General features: G+C 35.0%; 1 long non-coding RNA gene across 1 annotated transcript; it reads right to left on the bottom strand.

The window, feature by feature from the left end:
• Positions 1 to 10,757: 10,757 nt before the first annotated feature.
• On the bottom strand, positions 10,758 to 14,120 carry LOC122197674 (uncharacterized). The gene is made up of 3 exons (XR_006191297.2): positions 13,753 to 14,120; positions 13,133 to 13,656; positions 10,758 to 10,962 (listed from the first exon to the last, which is right to left on the bottom strand). It is a non-coding gene; the product is annotated as an uncharacterized LOC122197674 (long non-coding RNA).
• Between the last annotated feature and the right edge of the window lie 751 nt (positions 14,121 to 14,871).

Here is a 14,871-nt window from a genome sequence, read left to right as displayed (position 1 = left end):
CCCATTTTTTATCCTTCCAGTAGCAGGCGTTGATGTAGTGTTGGGTCTTCAATGGTTGGGCTCGCTTGGGTCAATCACAGCACACTTTTCGACTCCCCAAATCACATTCAAACACCACGATCAAACCGTCACACTAGAGGGAGAACCCCTAGCATCACCGGCCACCGCTAGCTCTATCTACCATTTTCTACAAAAACAATTGATAGCATCAATGCATTCCCTGCTCTTTGAACCTCACCAAACAGAGTCAACCACCACCGACCCCATCATTCAATCCTTTCTACAAGAATTCCATCATATCTTTACAACACCCACCGCCTTACCACCATCTCAACCACATGACCACGAAATCCCACTACAACCAAATTCCACACCAGTTAATGTAAGGCCATACCGTTACCCTCACTTCCAAAAGCAGGTCATGACAGACCTCATTACATCCATGCTCAAGGAAGGAATCATTAGACCAAGTACAAGCCCATTCTTGTCACCGATACTGCTAGTCAAAAAGAAAGATGGCACGTGGCGTTTTTGTGTGGACTACCGAGCCCTTAATGCCATAACCATACGAGATCGGTTTCCCATACCCACAGTCGATGAACTTCTGGATGAGCTCCATGACGCCTTGATATTCTCTAAACTCGACCTGAGAGTAGGCTATCACCAGATCAGAGTCCACGAAGCTGACATACACAAGACCTCCTTCAGAACAACTGATGGGCACTATGAATTTAGCGTCATGCCCTTTGGACTATCCAACGCGCCCTCGTCCTTCCAATCAGCGATGAATGACATCTTCAGGGTGGTTCTGAGGAAATATGTGTTAGTCTTCTTCGATGACATCCTTGTCTATAGCCGATCTCGAACCCAACACCATGCACACCTTCGCTTTGTACTTCAAACACTCACCCAACACCAATATTTTCCCAAGTTGTCAAAATGTATATTTGGAGTACATGAAATTCAATACTTAGGGCACGTGATTTCTAAGGATGGTGTGGCAACGGACCCAGAAAAATTACAAGCAATCAAGGACTTGCCCAAACCCACATCACTCACAGGATTACAAGGCTTTTTGGGCCTATCAGGCTACTATAGAAGGTTTGTACGCAATTATTCACACATATCAGCTCCCCTAACCGACCTACTCAGGCAGTCCACATTATAGTGGACACAACAGGCCACCACCGCCTTCGAAGAGCTAAAGACGGCGATGCTTCAATTGCTGACCCTTGCATTGCCAAACTTTGATGTAGTTTTTGATGTCACCACAGATGCTTCTGGAACGGGTATTGGAGCGGTACTCTCTCAATCTGATAAACCGATTGCTTTCTTTAGCAAAAAATTATGCCCAAGTATGCAGGTAGCTTGTACATATGTATGGGAACTTTATGCCATAACAGAAGCAATCAAAAAGTGGCGCCAATACCTCCTAGGTCGTCGTTTCCGTGTATTCACAAACCAATGCAGCCTCAAGCACCTGCTCACACAGGTCATCCAGACCCCTGAACAACATAAATGGGCTGCTAAGCTATTAGGATATGACTTTGAAGTGTTCTACAAACCGGGCAAAGATAATCACGTCGCCGACGCCCTAAGCCGCCAAGAAGATAACCACCTGCTGGTGCTCTCTTTCCCCACCTCCCCATGGTTACAAGAACTCCGTGAGTACACACCACCACTACTGAGGGGCGTAATTGGCTACAACGAGTTTCAACCACTCCTAACAATTGCCCAGGTTACCAGATTCATGACGGGTTAATCTACTTCAAAGAACTCCTCTTCATCCCACCAATAGAATCACTAAGATCCAAACTCCTACACGAATTTCACTCATCAACTAGGGGAGGTCACTCAGGAAACACCGCAACCATACGCCGGATCAATGCGGCGTTTTTTTGGCCCAACCTAAAAAAAGAGGTCACACGTTTCATTAGAGAATGTTTGAATAGTCAACAAGCAAAATATTTGACACAACAACCCTACGGACTCCTACAACCATTACCAATTCCTAGCCAAGTATGGGAAGAAATCTCTATCGATTTCATTACCCATTTACCAACTTCTAATGGAAAGTCAACTATATGGGTAGTAGTGGACTGACTATCCAAGTTTGCACACTTCACTCCACTACCATCCACTTACACTGCTGCATCACTAGCCACACTCTTTCTGCATCAGATCTACAGATTGCACGGGCTACCAAAAACCATTCTATCAGATCGCGACCCATTATTTCTCAGTAAATTCTGGAAGGAATTGTTCAAGACATTGGGTACCAAACTGATTCACTCAAGTGCATATCACCCACAAACCGATGGGAAAACGGAAGTCGTGAACCGTTGTTTAGAGTCTTATCTTCGATGTTTTGCAAGTGACGAGCCAAACCATTGGAACAAGTACCTCTACCTTGCTGAATTCTGGTACAACACAAGTTATCACAGTGCCATCCAAATGACACTGTTCCAAGCTTTGTATGGAAGGCTACCACCTGTTTTTCCTCACTATACAAGTGGTAGCTCGAAAGTGGCCTCAATTAATGCAACACTAGGAGACCACCAACAACTGATCTCACACCTCAAAGTCACTTTGGAATGTACCCGCCAACGCATGACATATCAAGCTAACAAACATCGACAAGAAAAAGAATTTCAACCCGGTGAGCTGGTTCATCTCAAACTCAGAATTTACTGTCAGTCATCGGTGAAAAAACGGAGTTCTCACAAGCTTTGCAAGAGATATTTCGGCCCTTTTAAAATTCTGGAACGCATCGGCCAAGCTGCATATCGTCTTGAGCTGCCCCCAGGATCAAGAATACACCCGGTTTTCCATGTTTCCCTACTACGCCCCTGTTATGGTTCTATGACACCCTCGATCCTCCCCTACCTACAAACTACATTGAAGACATTCCCGTCATTGAACCAGAAGTTATTCTTGATCATAGAACCATCGGCAAAAATAACAACCCAATCGAACAAATCCTCATTAAGTGGAAAGATAGGGACATTTCAGAAGCTACATGGGAAAATAAAGTTGATTTTGATCTCACTAACATACCCACACACCTTGAGGACAAGGTTAATCTCGAGACGGGGGGAGTTGGTACGAGCTTAGCCCATAACCGACCTAGGAGGAACATTCGCATGCTAGCCCGTTATGAAGATTAAATGGTAGTGGAGGACCAAGTCAATAAGTAGTCGTTTTCTGCACGTATTTGAACGTTTCTTTATTTTGCATGTTTTTCTTTAGTTCCTTGAATAAGTCTAGCATGATAGTGCAGTTCCTAGAATTGTGGGAATCGTGGAGACCACTAGTAGTATTTAGTTTGTTTTTTGCTTTGGAAATAGATCATCAGAAAATTGCTCCATCTTCTTGTTGCTTTCTTACTCTAATTGCTGTGGAGACTACCCATCTCGAACTGGGTCTTACCATATTATACCTACTGCATAATATACAATTAACTTCTGGTTATGGTGAAATGGATGTATTACATTTCCGTCTATGCTTTGTCCCTCTAGACTCGCATTCTCTCCGAATCAAATAGCAAAAATCCCTAAAGTTGAAGTGCCGAAATCGCATCTCATCCACCCAACTCATCGTCGTCACCACCATCTCTATGCACTCGCAACAATTTTCCAGCAACCAACCCCTACCACGATCCACATCTACCTCTCTTCTTTACTCTAACGTACTATCCAACCCCGCCACCACTCATCGTCAAGAACAATGCAATTGCTGATGCCCCCATCTCCGCCACCATCCGGTGGCTAAGTGTCGACGGTCACCACTCTGACATCGGTGGCTAAGACAAAAATGTATTGGGTTTAAAACACAAAATATTAAAAATAAAAACTATGATATTGTTTTGGGTTTAAAACACAAAATATTCTATAGTTTTTGATTAAAATTAAAGATATATTTTTGTCTTGGGTTCAAAAGAATAGTATGTCCCCTTTATATCCTCCGGCATTTTTGCCGAGGCAATCATTGGCTCATTTACTTGGTTGAAAGCAAAGTGAGTAGGGGAACTCTTGTTTTTGGTTAAAATATAAGTAACTAGTTGTAAGATCGTATGTTATACGAGTTAAATAAAACAAAAATAAAACATGAATGTTTATATAAAAATTTATTTAAATTTGAAATTTTAGATTTGAAACTTAAAATTTAAATTTTGAATTTAAAAGGAAACATATTAAATACAATATATATAAGTACTAATATTGTAACTTATTGACTATTTTTAATTAAGGCAATTATTAATTGATGTGTAAATATAATTTGTTAATTAAGAAAAAGATAAAAAATGAAAAATTGACAAATGGAAAAAACATTTATTTTAAAATACCAAAAAAATAACATGTATCCAATTTAATACAAAGAGTGACAAGTGGCAAAAAAAAAACTTTCATTTATTAGAGAGGATTAAGTATTTTGGTAGTTTAGGTTAAAAAAAGTATTTTTTTTTGTTCTTTTTTTTGGTTTAAAAACATGTTCTAAAAAACACATAATGCATTGGTTGATCGAAGTTGAATTTTGGAAGAGTATTTTGTGTATATTGGATATGCATTTTAATTTGTTGATAGTTTTTTGTGTGTACTGTATGGGTTTTCTTCCGATGGATTCATTTCACGGAAGTTATATCATTTATAGCTATATTTTTGGTACCCATTAAAAATGCTAACGGCGAATAGCATTCTTTCGAATATGCCATATTCTAAAAAACACGTGGCAGACACAATTTTTATTGCTCGATTTTATATTAGCTGGAGGTGTATTTTTATTATATCGTTTGAATATGAAGAAATTGACAAAAATAAAAAATTGTTTTTTTAATATATCAATTGTTTTTTCATTTGTTGTATTCATTTAGTTTTTTTTTTTTTTTTTTTTTTTTTTTTTTTTGGATCGATTTAGAAAATGATCCAAGATCACTTATCAAATGTCTGTTTCGCTTTGGAACGATTTTGCCCACCCTATTTGTTGCCTAATGGTAAAGAAAGATACTATTTTATTAATATAAATGGTTTTAACTAACATAAAACATGAAAGTTAATAGACCTTACAATAATAATAAATTTGCAAAAAAAAAAATTTATTTTTTGAAACTAATGTTTTGTCTTATAATTATATAAAGTCTTGTCTAACTATATAAAGTGTTGTCTGTAGCGATATAATTTGTCAATCGCCAATAAGCCTCATCTGATTGTACAAAAAATAATTAGGCAATTTGAAATTCATTATCAACGGTAGAATTATATATGTCCAATCCATTCTTACAATTTCTATAAACTGTGAGTATAATTTTGTTATTCTAGCTTTTATATGGAATAGTTATGCCTCTTATAAATAAAAACCGACAAATAAACCATTATGTAATAACAAAACCATTACTAAATAACAATTAGTGGCTCTGATGACCCCCTACAGCACTTTGACACTAAATACACCATTCCCTCTTATTTACCATGAAAGTATAATGTAAAACATTAATCTTTCAATCAAGCAAAAAATATAACTCTTTATTGTAATACTTTTATTTGCAAATTGCAGAAAATAACAACCTACTTTACTCTTTTTACCTATCATTATTCTGTTTCACCCTCTCGCCATCTAACAATCCAAATAACATAACAAAAATCAAAGGATGTTGCCTTCTGTTCATGCCCCTTCGTTCCCCAAAATAGGCAAACAAGTAGGATAAGCTTTCTTGGCCTTTCAATTGAAGTAAAATCAAAGATGTCAATGTAATGCTTTAAGGTAATTGTTTAAATACGTTTCATGTTTTGTTGTTTTAGGTATTCATTATTTATTGTTTTTGTTGTTCAAAGATTTCAACTTTCAATTGCCTATTTATTTATTGTTTTAATTTTGTTTGGTTTTATCATGATTAATGTTGATTACTTGGTATAATCTATCAAATGTTCATCTCCTTTTAGAAGTCTGTTTATTGGCATTTGGAAATTTTTTATTTGTTTTAAACTATTAATACCTTTTTTTTTGCTTTTCAGATCAACAGTTTAGTGGGGTTTGAAGTAGAAATGGCACATGTTATTTGTCTATAGCTCTAAATGTTTTAGTTTACTAACATAAAGAAATTAGATAGCTTATATCATGTTTTATTTTGAATGCTTATGTATTGTTTAATTGTCTTTGTGATGTGGACTAAAGAGGTAAACACAAACAGACCAAATGGAAAATTTGATCTTTAATTAAATTTGAAAGGGACTCCAAGTTCTATTGTTCTAGTTATTATAGATGCTAGACTCTTTGGGGAATTTACATACTAACAAATTGATAACTAACCTTATTCCTCTCACTCCCAAATAGCAACTTCCTAGAACAGATTCAAAGAACTAAATACCAAAAGTACCCCTTCTAGCATGATGTTGTTAGCAGAACACTTTTAATGAATATATTGAAAAACATGTTGAAGATGATGTTAATGATTTCACTTCTAATGAAGGTATATTTAAGAAGTATGAATGATTTATTGCTTTATAAAATTATAACATACATTTTTTCTTTATAGTTTGACATATAAAAATAGGGCACTATTATGTCATTTCGCCCAGGGCACAGAAAACCTTATGTCAGCACCCAAACTTGATTACAAAATACTGGATACAAACCGACTAAATTTTAGTATATAACATAACTACCCAGGATATTTAAGCTTTTATACAAACGTAAACCCAAGTATAAAAATAACAGTATAAACTATTCTAAATCTTCCTACAGTATATGACTATACTGGATTCTCATTACCTGCAATTGTTAAACACTGAGGGGGTAAGCGGTGACGTTTATTGAGTTCAATAATAGATACAATATAACGTAATGCCATATATACTTCAATATGACAGAAATAAAAGGGAACAAGGAACAACAAAAGCATATATGAATCATGCGACTGGCTTTCCATAACAATCAATGAGACATAACAATTTCGATACTTGATAAACATCAATATCATCAGGCTTTCAGCCCTATCTAACCTTTTGTCAATGCCATAGTGGTAGAAGTCATTCTCTTACGAGACATGTTCTACACGGCCAGAGGCTACATACCAATATCATTGTGAATCTAAGTCCTTTCATTGATCACATGGCCAAAGGTAGAACTTTGCTATCAAAATAGCAGAAATAATAACACAATATGATAACACGGAAAAACACATAACACATATAACACATAACGTACAATTGTTCCTATATATTGAATTCACCGTGAAATAAGCGGGGATTAAAGTATTAATTTGGGCAACACTTCGACATTAAATATGACTTTCTGTGGCGAAACCGGGGATTTTAGTTGAAAACCGGGCCTTGCCCGGGTAGAGTTTCAACTTGAAAATATTATTTTCTCGGTTCTTCGGGGCGTCAGGACTTGCTTCAGGTGTCAAGAATGATATTGGGACTTCGGATGGTGTTAGGAGAGTTTGAGAGAGAGTAAAAGGATGAGAGAGAGTGAAATTATAAACCAAATTCGGAAGCCTTCGGTTTCTATTTATAGTGGCTGAAAACCCTCCGTACACTGGGCGTAATTCCAGTACGCGGGGGGTACGCAATGCGGCTAGGTACGCTGGGCGTACCCTGATGTGTGGCATCAGATGTGTCGAACCTGCATGATACGTGTTATATGCGAGAGTTTGGGCGACGTGGTCAATCGTGGACTGTGAACATGAGTACGTTAGGCGTACTCTGAATTTCCAAACTTCAAAAATTCGTATCTTTTGCATACGAGTTCCGTTTTTGACGTTCTTTATATCCACGTGTAGGTGAGATTATGATACAACTTTCGTTTAGACTCCGTCGGCTAATTTTGACTTTATTTTTAATATTTTATTTTTAATATTATATTTTTAACGAGCCGGGACGGGAAAAGTCCGTTAAAAATTCATAACTTCTTCATCCGACATCTGTTTCCGTCTGTCTTTTTACCGTTATACTACTATTGTCGAGACCTTCGCTTCTCGTTTAGGTTGCGTCGGCTAAAAATCACTCGATCTTTATTTCGAGTTTTTAGCTGTCTACTGCTATCGAAACTTAGAAAAATCATAGCTTACTCATACGAAGTCAGATTTGGATGTTCTTTTTATGAAAATTCTCGGTTTAACGAATACTACGACTTTCGTTTAGATCACTAAAGCTAAAAAGTAGTTTATCAAAAACCCACTTTTTACATCATACAGCGTCGTGTCGGTTCTGTCGCGGATCTTCAATTGGTAATAACTTCTTTGTTATAACTCGGATTTCACGTAAATGTTTCTAACGAGATTCTTTACAACTTTCAATATTATAATTTTTACTTATTTTCAACTTTTTTTTCCGTTAAATTTCAATATTTGACATTAAATTGGAATCTCATAAGACCTCCAATATTTTTCGATCTAAACATAATTTTACTTCATTTCTAGTAAAAACTATCTATTAGAACTCAACGCTCAAATTCATATAAATACAGTATTTCATCATATTTTTCACTTTTAAAATTACATAACACGAAAACTGAACATGTATGTTACAGATACCTCCTCCTTGTGAGGATTTCGTCCCCGAAATCACATCGATATAAAATAATAGGGATATTTCGTTCTTATATCATTCTTATTTTCCCAATTACAATTTGGGCGTTGATGGTGTTTCCACTTTACGTGCACCAACTCCAAGACATATGCACAAAGCATATCTTCTACTGTTTGGATTTTTCTCTCCGTCTGACCATCTCTTTCTTCAATTCTCTGACTGAAATTTCGTCACTACACGAGACATGGTTCTCTAAATCAATCAACCCACTTCGGAAATTTATATTAATCGGACTCCATTCTTTATGACCAATAAGGTTTGAACGAAAATCATCTTCTTAGTCATCACCGAAACGAAGGTAATGACATACTCAAACAAAAACGGAATCAATTTTTTTAGCTTCTTGGTGACTTTGTGACTTTCCCTGATCCAACTGTGAGTCCTGTGCTTCCAGTAGTATAGGCCTCTACTACTATTCACACCTACTCATACTCGTCCCAAGTATTGTCTCGCGGTTCCCAAGTCACCATTCAAAAGTTTTCACAAAGAAACTTTTCACACCTGAGTGTGTTCAAACAACTATATACAACAATTTCTCCTAGACTCAATTAGAGCTTTCACGTTTCTATCAAACATATTTTGGATTTCTTAAATTCACCTTCTAGAATTCTTTTTATGCATACGCTCGATCTAGCATATCCTAATATTTTTCTTAGGTCGATGAGAATTTCATTTCCAAATTCTTCATATAAATTCTTTCTCGGGTAGTGTCTACTTTACAAGACATATTATACCAGAATTTACTCTAGTAGTGTGAAGACGAACGATCTCCAACTATCTGCATCATTTTCTAACTCATGCAAATAACCATGCACATTTATTCATTTCATTCTTCTTCCATGATATCGTCATTCTTGTATATGATTAAGTCTTCTTCTTAGGAGTCTATCCAAGGAAGTCTGCATTATAGCTACATCTCAACATGTTCTACTAGCTTCAACTTGATTCTCTATCATTCCTAGCTACAACATCTCTTCTCATACAATACTATGAATGTATATCTTCTTCAATTAAGCATTCTACCTTACTTAGACAAGTAAGTTACTTAGCCTTTTACCACTAAATGACTTAATTCACCATCCTAATCATGTATGTTAAATTCGGCTTAACACACAATGGAACTTTCATAAGGATGTGATAGAAGTCAATCGTCACTCAATATTACTAATACTAAGTCTGAACATCATGTATAGGGTTACTACTTGAACTACATACTACATCAAATGTTTAGGCAAAGTCTTGGCCTATTGAGTCTGAAAACTTCATTAACCTTTCCTTTGATCTTCATTTAATTCTTCTAAATCTTGAACAACATCAATTGCGATACTTCTAAAGTGTTGATCACATCTTCGGTTCTTCCTACTCTATAAGCAATCATTGCTTCAATCTGGATAGCGGTGGAACAACTTCATAGATTTCACCAACACATTTATCTCGCCCAAATGTGTTTCAAATGCACATCATTCTTCCAAAGATGTTATTATTTCATTAAACATACTTTAAATGTACAATACCACTCTATGGGTATTAATTCACTATTTACGATTTCACTTGATAAATATTATTTTACGATATCCCTCGATCGTTTATCTATAAAATTATCGATGTCGACTATCATAAGTCTTTTTATCACTTCAAAAGGTTTCATATCAGTTCTAATATAGAAATTTTAGAATCTGGAATACATAAAATTTCCTCTTCCATACTATGGTCGACAACAGACCTTAAACTTTCTCAAGTAAATGTAATATAGGTAAGCAACCTAAGGCACACTATATCCATTTATCAATTAGTACATATTAGAATATAAGGCATATATATCCTCTAATATTCTAGTGCATGTGTTCATTTAGGTATTCAACCTAAAATATACTAGGCACATATCGTACCATCATCCCTTAGCAATCCATGTTTAAGTCTAGAAATTCTCAAAATTCCTAGTTCACTTAAGCTAATTCTATAAAATTTTGAAGTAACTTGATATTTTAAAATACTAGGGTTTATCACTACTCAATACCCCACTTAAATCTTTCCTATGGTTTGTATCTATATACATACAAATGACTCCGTTCATATATTGAACGTTAGACAACTTAAGTCTAAATATCAATCTGTGATATTTAGTTCGCTTAAACTAGTGCTTTGATACTTCACAATATTGTTACTCCAAAACATGCTACATGAATATTTATAAACAATATTTTACATTGATAATTTGATTACAAAACTCTGGATACAAACCGACTGAGTTTTAGTATATTACATAACTACCCAAGATATTTAAGCTTTTATACAAACGTAAACCCAAGTACAAAAATAATAGTATAAACTATTCTAAATCTTCCAATAATATATGACTATAATGGATTTTCATTACCTGCAATTGTTAAACACTGAGAGGGGTAAGCAGTGATGCTTAGTGAGTTCAATAATAGATACAATATAACATTATGCCATATATATACTTTAATATGGCAGAAACAAAAGGGAACAAGGAACAACAAAATCATATGTGAATCATGCGACAGGCTTTCCATAACAATCAATGAGACATAACAATTTCGATACTTGATAAACATCAATAACATCAGGCTTTCAGCCATATCTAACCTTATGCCAATGTCATAGCGGTAGAATTCATTCTCTTACGAGACGTGCTCTACACGGCCAGAGGCTACATACCAATATCATTGTGAATCTAAGTTCTTTCACTGATCACATGGCCAAAGGTACAACTTTGCTATCAAAATAGCAGAAATAATAACACAAGATGATAACATGGAAAAGCACATAACACATATAACACATAACATACAATTGTTATTATATATTGAATTCGCCGTGAAATAACCGGGGATTAAAGTATTAATTTGGGTAGCACTTTGACTTTTATATGACTTTCTGTGACAAAACCGGGGATTTTAGTTGAAAACCAGGCCTTGCCATGGAACAGTTTCAACTTGAAAATATTATTTTCTCGGCTCTTCGGGGCGTCAGGACTTGCTTCAGGTGTCGGGAATGATACCGGGACTTCGGATGGTGTTAGGAGAGTTTGAGAGAGAGTAAAAGGGTGAGACAGAGTGAAATTGTAAACCAAATTCGGAAGCCTTCGGTTTCTATTTATAGTGGCTGAAAACCCTCCGTACACTGGGCGTAATTCCAGTACGCGGGGCGTACAGAATGCGGCTCTATACGCTGGGCATACCCTGATGTGTGGCATCAGATGTGTCGAACCTGCATGATACGTGTCGTATGCGAGAGTTTGGGCGACGTGGTCAATCTTGGACCGTGAAAACGAGTATGTTGGGCGTACTCCGAAATTCCAAACTTCAAAAATTCGTATCTTTTGCATACGAGCTCCGTTTTTGACGTTCTTTATGTTCACGCGTAGGTGAGATTATGATTTACAACTTTCGTTTAGACTCCATAGGCTAATTTTGACTTTATTTTTAATATTATATTTTTAACGAGCCGGGATAGGAAAAGTCCGTTAAAAATTCATAATTTCTTCATCCGACGTCTGTTTTCGTCTGTCTTTTTACCGTTGTACTACTATTGTCGAGACTTTCGATTCTCGTTTAGGTTGCATCGGCTAAAAATCACCCGATCTTTATTTCGAGTTTTTAGTTGTCTACTACTATTTTGAAACTTAGAAAAATCATAACTTCCTTATACAAAGTTAGATTTGGATGTTCTTTTTATGAAAATTCTCGGTTTAATGAATACTACGACTTTCGTTTAGATCACTAAAGCTAAAAAGTAGTATATCAAAAACTCACTTTTTACGTCATACAACGTTGTGTCGGTTCTGTCGCGAATCTTCGATTGGTCATAACTTCTTTGTTATAACTCGGATTTCGATGAGGTTTTCGCCTAAATGTTTCTAATGAGATTCTTTACAACTTTCAGTATTATAATTTTTACTTATTTTCAACTTTAATTTTTTCGTTAAATTTCAATATTTGACATTAGATTGGAATCTCATAAGACTTTCAGTATTTTCCAAGTGATTCTAAACATAGTTTACTTCATTTCTAGTAAAAACTATCTGTTAGAACTCAATGTTCAACTTCATATAATTTTTCATTATATTTTTCACTTTTAAAATTACATAACACGAAAACTGAACGTGTATGTTACACCTTAGTACCGGCCCTGCATAGTGATCTTACTATTGGCATTTTCATACAATAAATGATATGGTCCTTTTTATGTCTAAAAAATATATGTGTGTGTATTGGGGGAGGGGATGTTACATGTTAACAGAAAATGCACCATCTCACTGAACCACCCTTGTTCCTATTTTTCTCTTGCGGTAGACCCTATGTTCAAAAATCAAAATCCGAAAACATTTAGTAAACCTGGAACATATTTTGAACTTATTTTAATGAGTTACAGTAAAATTATAAAAACAATTGAGTTATATCAAAAGGGAAATCCAATGCTTCCTCTTTGTATCTTATAAGTTAGTGGAGGAAAACAAAAATAATAGAAAAAGAACACTAAAATGAAGCATCATATCGAAGTCTAAACAAAGCAAGGCTTACCTTTTGGAAGATTTTCTTTTTTTACTAAATAGGTTCCTTTTCCCTTAATTTCTTCAATTATTGTTGTGAGGACCAGGGTTTCTGGAGAGCACCTGAAAAACTCTGCTTTAAGCTGGCTCTATCATTTTATCTAATTCCATCAGTCCAAAACCATAACCAAATAACCTGCAAAGAAGGAATAACAAAATAAGAAATAGGCTTATTGAAAGAACAACATATGATTAATAGATTTTTGAAGAAAATTTCAAGGTATTTGAACAATGAGCAGACTTTTAATACTGAAAAAAATGATAATATAAGAATTAGATTCGCCTCAAATAGTACCAAAACATAAAGCCTATTTTCTATAACCACCGACCACTTTATGTATCTTAAACTTATTGCAATACCTCAAAACAAACTTTTGTGCTAGGAGCTGAACACCTGCAACCAAGATTAAAAAAATGCCCTAAAAGATTAAAAATTTCTCTAAAAAGGGAAGCATATTACCAAGTATGGGTTGATCACCTACAACCAAGACGAACCTATCAATTTAAAAAGTCAGAATTGTTGAGAATCGTTATGTTTACACAACAAACCAAGAGAAATCTTGCAAAAAAAAAGCATATATTGTGATTTACCTTAGATATATATTAGCATAGAAGAAAAAGGGCTTTTAGGGTCGGTTGAATGAGTCAGGTCACCGATGTCACAGTCCAAGCAGGGTGACCGTCGACGCTTAGCCACCGGATGGTGGCTGAGATGGGGGCATCAGCAATTGCATTGTTGGTGACGATGAGTGGTGGCGGGGTTGGATAGTAAGTTAGAGTAGAGAAGAGAGGCAAATGTGCATCGTGGTAGGGGTTGGTCACCGGAAAATTGTTGCAAGTGCATAGAGATGGTGAAGACGACGGGTGATGATGACGATGAGTTGGGCGGATTAGATGCAAGTTCGGCTCTATAACTTTAGGATTTTGCTATTTGATCCAGAGAGAATACGAGTCTTTAGGAACAGAGCATAGACGAAAATGTAATACATATATTTCAACATTAGCAAAAGTTAATTATATTATGCAGTAGGTATAGTACCTCTTAAAGAATACAATTTTAAATACGTTGTAAAAATATATTTAAAAAAAATAAGATTTTAAATTCATTTTTTTAAATACATAAATATGTTTTTATACATAAAAATAAAAATTTAAATATGTTTATGTATAAATATGTTTTTATACGAACTTAAAAGAGAATTTCATTTTTGCATTTTCAATAAAATAATAATAATATGAATAATAATAATAATAATAATAATAATAATAATAATAATAATAATAATATAAATGAATTTCATCAGTTTTTCACGATATATAAAAGACATCAGAGGTAGAATCATTAGACTACTTGTAGTTTTGCGGCTAAATCCTTGTGTTTAGTTTTTATAGGTCACTAGCAAAGAACTCGCGGCTACGCCGCTTTAAGGGTAATATGGGGAAAATTGGCAAATTTTAAAAAATATGTGTTGAAAGTGTAAATCACCATAAATAGGAGAGTAAGTCGACAATCCCTAAAATTAGATGTTAAAAGGGTACAACAACCAAAATAATGGACACTGGTGGAGAAAATCCAAAAATTTTGTGGCAATAATATGAAAGTTGCTAAAGTTGGGAAAATATGGTGACAAAATTCTAAATGAGGTTTTTTGTGTTTTTATGTCAAAATATAAAAGTTTTGACTACAAGGACGAAAAATGTCAAATTTAT

The sequence above is a fragment of the Lactuca sativa genome, chromosome 4 (assembly GCF_002870075.4).
Source record: "Lactuca sativa cultivar Salinas chromosome 4, Lsat_Salinas_v11, whole genome shotgun sequence".
NCBI lineage: Eukaryota > Viridiplantae > Streptophyta > Magnoliopsida > Asterales > Asteraceae > Lactuca > Lactuca sativa.
Note: the sequence above shows the minus strand (reverse complement) of the source record. Positions and strands in the feature narration are given on the sequence as shown.